Raw genomic sequence first — 12,632 nt, forward strand, 5'->3', positions numbered from 1 at the left:
TGGACAAGAAGATATTAAAATTACCAAGCATGTTACTGCATTAGAGGTAAATAATTATGCTTTAGAAAAGCAACTATCAGAGAATTTAGAATAATAAAATTATATTTCAAATTGACTCAAATTGAGGCCTAATATACTATGTGAATAATTAAGAATCTACAAATAGTAATCTTTTCTAAAATTTTATGAGGTTGTAGACTAAAGCATACTAAATTTCTATCACAATTTGATACATTTACTACTGCTGTGAAAATTTTTATAATTCATAACTTATTGTCTATGCACATTATGCTTTAATTCTTTCTTCTAAATCTTATGCTCTTCAATTAGTGAAGTTTATTTTCTGTGCACATGTATGTCAACAACAAAATTTCTATGATTTCCATTTAATTAAGGCTATAATAATTAAGTTAATTAGTGTGTTAGGCAGAATTCTAAGATGAGCCCTATGATTTCATTTCTTCAAGTTAAGCCCCTGATTATTTTATATTACATGGAAAAAGGATCTTGCAGATGTAATTAAGGTTTTTAATCAGTTGACTTGAGTTAATCAAAAAGGAAATTATCCAGGCAAGCCTAACCTGATCACCGGAGCCATTTGAAAACAAAGAGTTTCCTTTGGCTGTTTGTTTATAAGGAGTCAAACTGATTTCAAAGGATGAGAGAGATGCAAGTTTGCTGTGATGGAGGGTTTACAGGGCAAAGACCTGAGAGCAGCCTCAGAGGCAAGGGGAGTTCTTAGCTGACAATGAACATGAGCATGAAAATAAAGACATCAATCCCATGACCATAAAGCAATAAGTCCTGCTAACAAACCGAAGAAGGACTGAAAGCAGATTTTTCTCAAAGTCCCAAGATGAAGCTCAGACCAGCTGACCCCAGGATACAGTCTCATTATGATGTTCCAACCAGAGAACCCCTGGTATAGGTGGCCTGGAATTCTGAGCTACTGAAACTGGGAGATAATTGGTGTTTTAAGCTGCTAAATTTGTGGTCCTTTGTTATGCAGCAGTAAAAAATACTAACCCAATCAGTAAATTTTGTCTGATGGCCTGATAAAAATCCCTTACAGGTTCAAACAAATGAGTTTGGGAGCACTGACTTGTAAGCAGGTTTAGAGTACTGGACTGCAGGCCGGTAACCAGGATAAGTGGAGAGTGGATGCATAGGGCCCAAAGGAGTCTATTCCTGAGTCCACACTTTGTTTGTGCCCTCACAAGAATATATATAAATAATTTGGGATTGGAGAATCATAGAGTCTTCCTGGGAAAATTCCTGGAAGCAAAGTGAGCTTTATCACTAAATGGTGGGAAGGTACTATAGACTAAACACAGCAGCTTTTCTCATGGACACTAGTTCCTGAGTAAAGAAAGAAAAAGTAGGTCAGGTAAGAATTTAAAACATCACAAGTAACAAATCTAAATCTGGATGAGAGGCTTGAAGAGGGAGAAATTTGAGAAAGTTGATGGGGAAAAGGAAAACTGTCTAGAAAGAGTTATAGAAAGAACATAGTACCAATGTTATCTAGAAGCCAGGGAAGAGGCATCTGGGTTGTTTTAACAGACACCTGCATCACGTTAATGAACATAAATGGCTGGTGGGGATTTTTTTCAGGCACTATAGCAAATGAAGGAGAGACAGTTTGGGACTCCCTCTGGCTAAACCTATAGGGGCTGTCTGTAACTCAGGAGCATACTGGCACAATGTTCAACAATTCCATTATCTTGGCAAGTGGCAAAATGTAATGCATTTATATTTATAATATACATGTAAAATATAGATAATACTTGCTAATATTTTAAAAATCTTACTCTTTTTAGAAAGTCCTTATTACTTTTTATTTTTATTTCCTTATTACTTTATGACTGATTCTGTTACTTCATTCGTTTTCTTTCTCACTCTCTGATTTTAATTATGATAGAAGAATCTACTTATATATTCTACTAGTTTTGCTTTCTGAATGATGTTAACTATATTCTTATATTCTTGCTCTACAGTTCCTTTGGACTGGTTTATGGTTCATTTTATGATTTGAATACATGACTAATATTTTTATTATATTTCTCTTCAATAATGAAAGCATGTATAAGTCTGTGAATTTTCCCCAGAGTAAGTTTTGATGGTATATGACAAAGATCAAAACACAACTTATTATCATTATTTTTCAGATAATTTCCACTTCCCCTGAGGTATAATTATTAATCTGCAGAACTATTAAAAAGTTGTCTGTAAAAGTGAAGTTTGAAATAGGATATTCCACAAAAAGGAACCGGATGTAGTGACATCTTGGCAGAGCCTTCCAGGTAAAACTATTGCCGAGGTCCTGACATGGCAAGAAGCTAGCAGGGTGGGGAAAGAACTAAAGCCACATGCTGTGTTCACACCCCCTAAATCCAGCTTGGGGTTTTCACCCACAGGCTCCTTGAAGCATGTTTGCCCCAAAACTGCACCAATATCTGTTTTAAATTTGGTGTACTTCTTGGAGAAATGTGAAAATAAGCTTCAGAAAGCAAATCCAATTTCTCGTGAGCAAAGAGAGATAGACCAGGTCATTGAGGAAGACGGTGCTGGATGTATGTGAGAGAAAACTTGTCCTCTCTTGTCAAGGTGCAGCCAAGTAACAAAAACTCATCTTCCTCGTCATCATCACAGCTGCTTTAAACAAAATGCTAAAAATATAAACAAAATCCTTGTGAAAAGGAATAATCTGAAAAGGAAAAATCGAATTAATGAACTTCGATATTAAATATGATTGATTTTTGCCAACCATTCCATGTGAAGTTCTCCAATGATTACACTTAGTTACCAGGTATTAAAACAAGCTCAATTGATGTTCCAGATACTTACACTTTATTGTGTATTTTACCCTTTTACTTTCTCAATAACAACAGCATAGGATGACAAATCTTTAGAATAAACACTTGATTCGATTCATCAGTGTATGTGTTTGAAAGCCTTTACTTGTCTCTTTGACTCTTTATTGACCTTAATTCGGATGCAAACACAATATTGAAAAGTGAGACTAATCTCTCAGAACTCAAAAATAAAATTATGTTTTTCAAGAAAACTCAAGGAAGTTACATTATTTTCTTAAAAGTCATTATCTTTTGCATTTTGTTTTCTAGGCTGCTGTAATAAACTGGCTCAAATTGACTTTTTAAAAAAAAGCACCAGAGCCCTGGCTGGTGTAGCTCAGTGGATTGAGCGCGGGCCTGTGAACCATGCGATCGCGGTTTGATTCCCAGTCAGGGCACATGCCTGGGTTGCAGGCCAGTTCCCAATGGGGGACACATGAGAGGCAACCACACACTGATGTTTCTCTCCCTCTTTTTCTCCTTCCCTTCCCCTCTCTCTGAAAATAAATAAATAAATATTTTTTTTTAAAAAGCACCAGAAATTTACTCTCTTGACAGTTCTGGTGGCTAGAAATTGAAATCCAAGTCTGGGAACCATTGTTTTTTACTGAGAGCTCTAAGGGAGAGTCTGTTTCATGCCTGCCACCCAGCCCCTGGTGGTCGCCATCAACCCTTGGAGTTCCTTGGCAGCTAAATGCATGCCCCCATTCTCCGCCCCTGTCATCACATGGCATTCTTCTTGTGTGTGCCTGTGTCCACATGTTTCTCTTGTCATTAGGACACTAGTCATTAGGGATCACCCTAATCCAGTACAATCTAATCTTAACTTGCTTTATATATGTTAAGACTCTGTTTTTAATTAGGTCACATTAATAGGTATCAGGGCTAGAATGTATCTTTTGGGGGATGTATCTTTTGATAGAATGTATCTCTCAGCAATTGTATTAGTCAAGCTTCCAGAGAAACAGAATAGGACGCATATGTATATGAAATAAATGTGTGGCTGAAAGAAAAAATGGGTGGGGGCTAGCTGTAGGGCCTTGTCAGGTTACAGTTTAGGAATTTCTAGATGGTTCTGTAAGCACTGGATATTTACAGCAAGGAAGCTATTTTTATCAGCTATGCATTTTTTGAAACTTAGCTGTTTTGACATGTAGAGGACATATTGAGGACATTAGTGATGATGTCAGGGAAAAATTTTAAAAAGTTATTTCCATGGTCAGTTAAGAGAAAATAAAGGGCTGAACTGCTGGGAGTAGGTGTGAGAATGCAGAAAATGAGATATATGGGAGAAATCTCTTTCATGAGTCATTACATTGTATGTAAAGTATCGAAAACCTATTTAAACCTCAGGGAGTAAATAAAGCACCCCCAAAGTTGTTGGTAAAGAAGATAAATTTATCATTCAATAAATGTTAAGCATCTTCTCTCTATAAAGCATTTTATAATGACATGGTCTGAGTTTGAGATAGTCATCAAGTTTGCTCAATCTCCTTTTCTTCACATTCTTCTAACTTACCTTCAACACAACAACTCAAGCACTGGCAAAAGATTTCCAGCCTAGTGGTCAGTGGGGGTCGGAAGAGACGTTCAGGGTAGGGCAGGGCCCGGAGAGGGAAGGTGAAGCAAATGAAGTATTCTGCTTGCCTTGCCTTTCCAAAATAGGGTTTGTTGAAAGGTAAAATTAAAATCATTCTTAAAAGATGTCTTCTAGTTGCTATGTAAAATTTTGATAATATACATGAGTTAGTCAACTCCGACAAATACTGTAGAGTCATTAAAATTTTTTTGAAAGAGATGAATCATAGTTAACTTTAGTACAATGTAGCCTTCTAACTTTTGAAATCTGGGACTTGTTGTTAATTAGCATTGATAACTGCTAAATATATTTCTTATTTTACTCTTCAACAAGTCAGTGAGAATTGAGATTTTTTGGTAATGATTTCTTAATCTCCTCATTTCCCTAGATCTTCTTTCAGCATGAATTTTTCACATTAGCCTTGTGTTATATTTCCAAGTTTTGATTTATATTAAATTGTATGCCTTTGTCTTCTGAGTCTTAACCTAGATATATTAGCATGCAGTTACATTTCTCCTTGCTATCTTTTCAAATTAGCCCCTTTATTTAAATTATGAAGCTAAAATTTCATTCCTATGTTTGAATTAATTAGTTTTAACGACCACTGCAAAGTTCTACCAACTTTCCTTGCATTGTATCACAAATAATTTTCTTATTATAGATCATTGCTGGATGTTCTATAAGTTAGTAGTTTCCAGTGACACATCACATGTTTGATATTTGAAGAGTTTATAAAATATAAGAAATCAATGTAAAAAAGCTTTCAGTTCACAAGTCACATTCAGTAGAGATATTAAAGTTTTCTTAATGTTTCTATAAGACTGATGGAGGTGTGTATGAGACTGGTTGGGGGATTTCTTTGTAATACACAATCTCATGTGCCTCTAATTATGTGTTTTTAAGTTGTGCATGTGATTCCTTTTATAGTCAGCATTTAATCATCATCACTGCTATTCATAAAGTTCTGCAGCAGCACTGAAGTCTGCCTTATGACTTAAACATCAGGCAATTGGGTTTTCTCTCCCTCGGTGCCCCTCCGCTCCCCTCTCTCCCAGGGCTTCCTATGTGGTAATTTGTTACATTAGCAAGAAAACCAATACAGATGCTGACATTACCTGGAAGGGAGGTACTGCTGTAACAAATACCAAAAAACATGGAATTAGTTTTAAAACTGAGTAATGAGTAGAAGCTGGAAGAAGTTTGAGGAGCATTATAGGAAAAACCTAGCTTTCCTTAAACAGACTGTAGTAAAACACAAGCATTTAAAGAAGCCTCTAGTGAGGGCTCAGAGGAAGGGAGAAGACTAGTAGGGAACACCTATATTGTCTTAGAGAATTCATAAATCATCACCAAATGACTACTCACATAATATGGATATTTAAGCCACTGGTGGTGAGAGTTCAGAAGGAAATAAAGAAAATTTTACTGAAAACTCAAAGGAAAGATATCCTTGTATATAATAGCAGGAAATTTAGCTGTATTATATCTTACATTTGTGTGGAAAGTAACTGTTGTAAGTGATGAACTTGGCTATTTAGCTGAAAGATACGGCTTGGTTTCTTCTTGTTACTAGTAGTGAAATGTAGGAGGAAAGATAAAAGTTGAGGGATGAACTGCATAGCAAAAAGGAACCAGGACTAGATGATTTGAGAAGTTGTCTGATTATCCAGAGTTCAAAAGAAGCGAGTATTACAGAATGGACCCACTGGGGGTGGGGGAATGGGCAAGATACTATTACCAAAACAAGCCCCCCCACCCCGGGGTCTCTCTGTCTCTATAGTTCTTTGCCTGGAGCCCTTAGGAATTGTGGCTCTCAATGCCAGAGTTTGGTAAAAAGGAAAGGAACTGTTTATTCAAAAGTTATACAGGTTTAGAGTAATGGCAGAATGTCACTGTTAAAATCTCGGAATCCCTTAAAACATCACAAACACACACAGTCCTTCCTTTCCCCCTTTGCCCAATCAGGCCAGTCTCAGGGGTATAGTATCTAAGGAAAAAGGAGTAGAAGCCTGTAGCTCAGCTAGATTTCCAGTTCCTCCCAGTGCTCGGCTGACAGGTCTCCCACAATTCCCAGCACCATCAGCTATGTTGCCATCACCGTACTCTCCAGTTTTTAATCCAAAACCACATGGCACCTTCTCATGGTGCCATGGATGCTACATCTTGCTTTCCTGTTTCCTAAGCCATGTGGTCAAGGGAACCTCCTCTCTGCTCCCCAAACTGTGCAGTTAGAGAAGAAATGACCACTACACCTGGGTTTAAATCCCGGTGTGAATCTTCCTCTGCAACCCCATTTCTGACTCCTTCCACAATCAGCTACACCTGCTAGCACACCTGCATTTTTCTGCCTTTCTGGGATGCCATAGTTAGTCTGGAAAGGCATGGCCCTGTGGCATGGAGCAAACCACCTCCAAGCTCTCACACAGGCTCTGTAAGGGGAGTTGCTTCCCAGTGACATCACAAGTCAAAGTCAAGTCCATTTCCCTAGGTAGACTGGTCGTATGCAACATAACCATTTTTGCATATCAAGTATGAAGCTATCCTGCTGTTATTGATACACAAAATAATTCTCAATGGCCCTGCTCCATATGTCCCATTCCACAGTCCAGACTTGTGCGGTTGGGGATATCTTATATTTCTATATTTCCTGGACACCCCAAGTTCTGGACTTTGTTTCAAATTCCCTCTTTGGTGGGGGGTGGGGCCTGGCTGCATGCCACTAGTATTAGGGATTCATTATCAGGAAAGCATGCTCTGGAAAGAGAGCCAAGGGTGTGGCTAGACAACCTGCAGGGCTCAAAAGATGAGAGTGCTTAACCATGCAGAAGGCTTTTTGAGTAGATTAGGCACATGAGTCATGATTTCCCTCAGTCATCTCAGCAATAAGTGAGTAGTGATAGACTCATCCAGAAAGCTCAGTGGATGAGCCCTTGTCTGATGGAATAAATTCCCATGGTATATGAGGGAGACCATTAAGATTCCTGAGAATCTAATATCAGCAGAAATGCTGCCTGCTTGCACTGAAAGAAACAGAAAGGGTGTGGCTAAAAACCCAGAGGTGAGAATATTATCACATACCAAGGAGTGTTGACAGCCTCTACGAGCTGGAAAAGGCCAAAAGAAAAGAAGAAAAAATCAGCATTGCCAACACCTTGACTTTAGCCCAGTGAGACTGCTTTTGTAGTTTTGACCTTCACATATTGTGTAAAACAATATGTGTATTTAGGTTACTCATTTCATTATAATTTGTTACTATAGAAATAGGAAAGTGTTAGAGATTTTGATTCCTCAGGGACTTGTTATTACACAAATGGATACAAGAAGGGCATAAGTTGGTTCTTAACAGTGGATTCAGGGTAGTTTGCTGGGAAAAATACATTGCTAACAATTATTTTAATAATGGCATCAGGTTCTTTTGCCAGGTTACTGTCAAGAAAGTTCAATCCTTTTCAGAATATAAGCTCTGTGAGGGAAAAGGCTTGCCTTTCTTATTCTTACTGTCTCCCCAATACCAAACAGCAGCAGTATCTGGCCATAGTAGGCACTAGGTAAATAGGTATTGACTGAAATATATGAATTAGTTAATTAGTTAATGGTTTATTGCATCTTCAAATTTTATTTCACTATTTTACTTTAGCAAAAAACTTCCATTCTGTCTATAAAAATAAAAATAAAATAAATAAAATAAAAAATAAAAAAATAAAAAAACTTCCATTCTTGGCTAACCTCTAACGACTCTGTATCTCAAGTAACAAAGTTCCATAATAGTTCATCCCCTGAACTTCTTTTCCCTCTACTCTCTCCTCCTTACAGGTTAGTCTTTGTAAAACAAAGCTCAGATATGTCATTTCCCCCGCACAGTGACCTGGAGACCTACCAGCTTACCCATTCATCATAAACTGCTTAACTCACTATCTAAGAACCCTGCCTCACCTTTGGGTATTTCCTTTAAGCTGTCTTTCTTAACTCAGTAGACACCTTTCTTTTCTTTGAACTTTCTAAGCACTTCCTGTATCTATAATAATTTGTGCATCCTTACTCCCCACTAACTGGTAAGCTCCTTAAGGAGAGGACCCACATCTGCAATAGTGTCAACAAAACTTTTTTAAAAAGCAGATAGATTTTGTTTAAGTTAATCCCAGCACACTCACATATTTTAAATTCTATGAGTTTCTCAGATTCTAAATTACCCTATTAGTACTTACCCACATAGGAGGAATTATCCTTATTTTCCCATCTGTGTGTTGATGGGGTGGGTAGCAGAGAGGGGCTATTGCAGAAAATTTAAATCTGGGAATAATTGAGAGCTTAATTTTTTAGAGCTTGGATCAACATTTGGTAAAGCGAGGACTTCCATTTCATGCTACTCTTTTATCAAAATCAATTGCAAACCTTTTAGAAATTCTGGATCCAGGCATGTGGTCAACCAGCTGTTGAGCCATTGTACCACATTTCATGGAGTTAGTCCTAGAACTAACGAGACATAAAGTATCTTTTTAAAAAAAGATTATATTATTATTTTTATTTATTTATTTATTTGTAGAAAGAGAGGAAGGGACGGAGAAAGAGAAGGATAGAAACATTGCCCCACACTGGGGATCTGGCCTGCAACCCAGTCCTGTGCCCTGACTTGGAATCGAACTGGCGACCCTGTGATTTGCAGGCCCACACTTAATCCACTGAGCTATGCCAGCCAGGTGACATAAAGCATCTTATTAAAAATCCTAATGTGAGATATTATATTGGATAGTCTTCATACAAAGAAATCTCTGTACCCTTTATATTATGGCAAATTGGGTTGAAATTTAGAAAAAAGGCAGTCTGACATGGGAATTTTAGTGTTATTGATTGGCACTCAAAACACTGAATAATTTAGGTATATGAATTTTGGCAAACTCTAGGGGTTATTTATTTTTTTGAAATTTTAAAAGTCACATTCATGTGATATCAAATCTATTTTGTTCACATGGTCATTCACAGAAAAAGAAAATTGAATGCCACAAAAAATTAGCAATACAGTTTGTTCTTTCTAACTCAGAATGGGTTAGCACAGCCATTTGTAACAATATTCTATAAATATTGACTTCTTAACAGAGAAATTTATTAGAAAGCATGACTTTATATATAGAAGGATTTTTTAAACATAACTAAATTTGATCATCTCATCTTATAAGTGAGAGATACAGTATCTTACCGTTAGCTGGTCCTGAAGCATATTTATCAAAGTCCCCATAAATAATAGTGAACATGGGTTATAATAATAAAATAATTATCCTGATATCTATTTAAAGTCCATTTTTATTACTTCAGGTCTTATCAAATAATTTGGAATCCAGATCAGTTTAGTTAGGCACTGTGTCAATCTTTTAGAACCCCCCAAAATGTTGTTAAAAAAGAAATAATGGAAATTCAATGTAAAAAGAGAAGAAGAAATTTGATATATTAATTTGTTTTCAACCACACAAAACAGCGCAGGAAATTTACAAGCCCTCAGAGTGAAAAATTGCAAGTGGAAAGCCGAGGTCTGACAGCGTCGTGAGTGATGATTCTTTCTATTCTCTAGTACGAGGCGGCTCCAAAATAATGAATCACACACACAGGTTATCCAACATTCTGACAAATTTAAACTGTCAAATTATTGTGAACGGCTGGGAATTTTATCTTATTTAGGATACTCCTGGATGTATGATTTTGTAAACAGCTTTTCTGCAGGTAGTTTATATGAGACAGCCTTTGTTTGTGTCTAATTAGGCCTCTTGAAAGCTCTTTGACCTTGGTCAAATCCCCTTCTTTATGTGAGCTCACTTTTCTCACCTGTATTACATCTGTTCTCTTAGAGATATGTAGTTGCACAACTTAAAGTGTATTAAAATCATTGAGAGCTTTCCTGGATTCTAGTATTAGTAATCAGAAACTGTGTACAGATTCTGTATTCTTTAAATATTTGTACTCTCTAGGGTACAGTTAACTCCCCTTTGAAATCAATCATAGTGGGAAAAAAACTCCAAGCATTTGTAGTTACTTTGCTGTGTGTTAGTCCAGCAGTAAGACAGATGGAAAATACAGAATGAGGTGCTGTGATATGACTGGGTATACCACACAGGGAAATGATACAGCATGTCAGGTGATTACTGATAAACACCTACTTTTCCATTACATAAACAGCACATTCCTTCAAAAAACGACTGGCATTTCTATGAGATGTAAATGCAAATAAAAATAATAGTAAGCAGAAGGGGCCAGATGAGATGGTGCATGTTTTATAGGCAACCACCCTGCATGGATGAGTGTGTCTTATTTCTCTTGGACCAATGAGAAAATCAGGTTTGGGAGAGCCCCAGGGCACTGCTCCAATCACTCAGCCAGGAAGTGGCAAGTCTGTCTTGCTCCATGCCCATGCTTTTTACCACTATGTCATGACAGCGCCTAAGAAATGTATTTGCATAAAAGAAAGTGAAATGTTGTGTATTTTGGATGATGGATGAAGCATTTTATTAAAGAGACAGATTTATGTTGCATCTCCTTAGCACTTTATATAATAAATCTTTCCATTTTGTAATAAAGTTTATATTGTCTCATTTTAAAATATTATTTTTTTCTAAGACTAAAATTTAAGAAAATATTGCCACCCTGAGTAATTTAGCTGCTGAATACAAAATTTACCTACAAAAATCAATTATTCCTTTTCCAAGTGTTTAAGGAGTCCATGATTCTGAGAAATTGTATCTCTTTGATGCTAATCAATGATCACACATGAGAATCTCTGTAGTTTATTAACTAGTTATGCAAAATTGAATATTCTTTTACGCACACACTCACTTTAGAAAACTGTTTACTAATGTTAACACACACACACACACACACACACACACTTTGGCAGTGCCCTTGATGGTTCCTCTGATCTGTCTCCTTTGTCTCTTGTCCCAATAGTATTTGGACAGAAGGAACAGACCCAGGGATGCCCCTTCTCCCAGAATTCCCACTCTCCAACCCCCTTCCCAGTCGCCAGCTTCAGAAACTTAATTCTTTACTGCCAAACAACCATGAGCTCTCAAATTTGTCAGAATTATTTCACTGAGGTGGAGGCTGCCGTCAATCGCCTCCTCACCTTGCATTCATGGGCCTCCTACATTTACCTGTCTCTGGGCTTCTATTTCCATCGTTGGGATGTGGCTCTGCAGGGTGTGGGCCACTTCCTGGAGCTGGCGGTGCAGAAGAGCAGTGGAGGGAGAGGGTGTCTCTTAAAGATGCAAGACCAGCATGGTGGCAGCCATTCCCTCTTCCAAGAGGTGCTAAAACCTCGCCAAGATGAATGGGGTGACATTCAGGATGCCATGGATGCTGCCACGGTCCTGGAGAAGAGCCAGAAACAGGCCCTTTTGGACCTGCCTGCCCTGGGTTTTGCCTGCGCACAAGCTCATCTCTGTGACTTCCTGGAGAACCACTTCCTGGGTGAGGAGGTAAAGCTCATCAAGAAGATGGGCAACACCTGACCAAGCTTTGCAGGCTGCCCAGGCCCCGGGCTGGGCTGGGAGAGTTACCACCTCGAAAGCCTCACCCCCAAGAGCAACTAGGAGCCTTTGGAGCCCAGAGGGCTCTGAGAGTTCCCTCTGCGTTGCCCTGGTGCCTGCCGTTAGCCTGAGCTTCCCCTTGCAACCAGGAGGCATCCTTTTAACCACCTGGAACCCTCTTCCATGCACTGGACAAAATGGAAACAATAAAGTTTTTTTCAGCAAAGCAAAACAAAACACTTTTTTAACACATAATTAGAACTTTTTAAGTAGAAGAGGAAAAATACGCTTGATAGAGTGCTGATGAATCCATAATATTTGTGCTTCAATGTTTGCTATTACAGTCCTGCTAAGTAAAAATTTGGTATGATTACACAAAACACATAAATAAAAGAATCATTAGTTTAGCCTAGGAAAGATTCTTTTTTTACTGTTTTTCTTTAAATTTTCACTGTTTTCTTTTAAATAGTGAATTTCCTTTTATGGTATGTCACTAATTCTGAGATTGAGAGGAAATTTTTATTTTATTAAATATGCTGTTGAACTAATGCTCAGAATGTATTGCTTTAAAATATGTACTCCACATTAGAGGTGCCCTAAGTTTTTGTGTTTGGAAATCTCCAACACTGTTCTATTTGCATATTTCTACAGAGCCCATCAGTATTATTTTTTCATGTTTGTATGTGA

General features: G+C 37.6%; 1 pseudogene; it reads left to right on the forward strand.

The window, feature by feature from the left end:
• The first annotated feature begins 11,477 nt into the window (after positions 1 to 11,477).
• On the forward strand, positions 11,478 to 12,076 carry LOC119047967 (ferritin light chain-like; annotated as a pseudogene).
• The last annotated feature ends 556 nt before the right edge of the window (positions 12,077 to 12,632 follow it).

This window comes from Artibeus jamaicensis, unplaced genomic scaffold (assembly GCF_021234435.1).
Source record: "Artibeus jamaicensis isolate MK-2021 breed Jamaican fruit bat unplaced genomic scaffold, CSHL_Jam_final contig_465, whole genome shotgun sequence".
NCBI lineage: Eukaryota > Metazoa > Chordata > Mammalia > Chiroptera > Phyllostomidae > Artibeus > Artibeus jamaicensis.